Here is a 2,948-nt window from a genome sequence, read left to right on the forward strand (position 1 = left end):
TTCGACTGTAACCACCCCAGGGCTTAGTACAGGGCCTGGCATATTATTATTATTAAGTGCTGTCGATTCATTTCCGATTCATAGTGACTGCATGGATATACATGGACTGCATGGGAAGCAGTGTGGCTCAATGAAAAGAGCACAGGTTTTGGAGTCAGAGCTCATGGGTTCAAATCCCGGCTCAGCCTCTTGTCAGCTGTGTAACTTTGGGCAAGTCACTTCATTTCTCTGTGCCTCAGTTACCTCATCTGTAAAAGGGATTAAGACTGTGAACCCCATATGGGACAACCTGATCACCTTGTAAACTCCCCAGCGCTTAGAACAGTGCTTTGCACATAGTAAGTGCTTCATAAATGCCATTATTATTATTATTATTATAATACTCTCTCCAGAAGGTCTCATCCTCTGCCATAATCCACAAACTTTCTAATGGTTCTTCTGTTATCGTTGTTATGGTCTCTATCCATCTAGCTGCTGGTCTGCCTCTTCCTTGTTTTCCCTGGACTTTTCTTAGCGTTAGTGTCTTCTCCAGAGAATTAGTCCTCCTGATTATTTGTCTGGAACCAAATATGCCTGGCACATAGTAAGCACTTAACAAATGCCATAATTATTATTATTACTATTTACTGAGCACCCACTGGGTGCAGAGCACCGCACAAAGTGCTTGAGAGAGGTCGCTATAGCAGACATGTAGACATGGTAGACAGGTTCCCTGCCCACAGTGGTTTTACCAGGACAAGACTTGATATGCTTTCCTGGCAATCAGTCAATCAATTGCCTTTATTGAGCACTTTCAGTGTGCAGAGCACTGTCTGGGGTGCTTTGGAGAATAATAATAATCAATAACAATAATAATGATGTTATTAAGTGCTTACTGTGTGCCAGGCACTGTACTAAGCGCTGGGGTGGATACAAGTGTATCAAGTGGGACATAGTCCCTGTCCCATGTGGGGTTCACAGCCTTAATCCCCATTTTCCAGATGAGGTAACTGAGGCACAGAGAAATGAAGTGATTTGCCCAAGGTCACACAGGAGACAAGTGGAAGAACAGGGCTTAGAACCCATGACCTTTCCGAATCCCAAGCCCATGCTCTATCCACTACGCCATGCAGAGTTGCTAGACACGTTCCCTCCCTGCAACAAGCTTACGGTCTGGAGGGATAGACAAAGATTAATAGAATTAAGTAAAATTATTGATACATAGATAAGTGCTGTAGGGAAGAATGAATAAAGGGTGCAAATCCACCAGGAGGTGAGCTATTTTGAAAAGCAGAAACAGCTTAAACTAAGTAAACTCACTAGATTTTCATTTTAAGAGGAATCCTTACAGACACCTGCTAGATGCATAAGAAGGGCACATAACCCTATTTTTTTCTCAATAATACTTCAAATGGCTTTATGCCATTTTTGGAGTTGAAATTACTATAAAGATTAGAAATGATTCTAGGACTTTGAATTATTCATTCTCATTATAATACTCAATTAAAGGATAGCTATCCAGAATGCTTAGGAATGGCAAAATTACACATTTTTTTGTAGTCTTTGAAGAGGCAGCTGTCTGACTGGCCTCTGCCGCCACTTGGGAGATTCAAAAGTTTGGGTTTCTTGTAATGACTCCAGTGCGTTACCATAGCAAGTCACTCAAGTTCTCTGAGTCCTTGTTGGGTCATCAATAAGAGAGGAAGAGCATTATTGACATACCTCAGAAGGTTTCTTTAAGGAATATCATCATCAATTAGTGGATGGCACTTTGCAAATGTAAAATACAACCAGTTCTCCTAAAATTCAAAGCACCCCATTAAAGAAGCTCACCCAACATTCTTGGTGTTTGATAAGGCATACCTATAGGCAAATGTGGGCATACACACAAGCCATTTTGTTTGACATCGTACCCTCCTGTATCCCAACAAGCTCACATGATCAGGCATCTTTCCCCAGTTCCCTAAGCATGTCCTTGTGGAAGCACATGTTTTAGAAGAACTGTGTTTATTGTGCCAAAGTGTAAACAACAATTGGAATGTAGTTGATTCCTTTGTCTGATCTTTTTGCCTAGCTCCAAGTGGGGAGACTGTTCTTCCCCTCTCTGCTTCTGGGTGGGCAACTGAGAGGCCTTTGCTATTAAGCAGAGTTAACAGATGTTCAAATTCGTAGTCCTACATTTTGGGACCCATTGTTTTGAATTTTAGGCCAATATGGACTACATGTTCCGATAACTAAAATTTAGAAAGTAAAACCTGAGGTCAAGACATCTTTAAAATACCTTCTTTTAGAGAAATGTTTGCAAATGGTTAGTACAATGCCCCAAATTTTCATTCAAACAAAAATCATGATAATAGTCCTCTAGAGGGTAAGTTCATCCACTAGACTGTAAGGTCATTGTGGGTGGGGAACATGTCTACCAACTTTGTTATATTGTACTCTCCCAAGCACTTAGGACAGTGCTCTGCGCATAGTAAGTGCCCAATAAAAACGATTGATTGATTGCTTTGCACGCGGTAAGTGCTCAACAACTACCACTGATGATGAACACAACTAAAATAAATCATTTTCAGGACTCAATTGAAACTCCAGCAGAGGGCAGGCAAGGGAGGCAGATGGGGAGAGGTGAAAAGATTGTTTTTCAACTGAGGTACCTCACATTTGCCCTTTATTCCATTCATTCCTCAAATGAAACCAATAGGAAATTTTACATTCTGATATTCATTTTGCCATCAAACTTTGCCAAGCTCTTGAGATTTTGAATCAAAGGGACAGTTAGGCATCATTATGTTAGATGTTAGACATCATTAAAAACAAGTAACCTCACCATATTGATGGTCTGGGAAATATTGTTCCCAGTAAGGAAGGCCTTATAAAGGATTTTTAGGGAGTCAAAATACCTAATGGAAAGAGCAAGGGACTGGTAGTCAGGAAACCTGGGTCTTAATCCCAGATCTGTCCCTGACCTA

The sequence above is a fragment of the Tachyglossus aculeatus genome, chromosome X1, assembly GCF_015852505.1.
Source record: "Tachyglossus aculeatus isolate mTacAcu1 chromosome X1, mTacAcu1.pri, whole genome shotgun sequence".
In the NCBI taxonomy this organism is placed as follows: domain Eukaryota; kingdom Metazoa; phylum Chordata; class Mammalia; order Monotremata; family Tachyglossidae; genus Tachyglossus; species Tachyglossus aculeatus.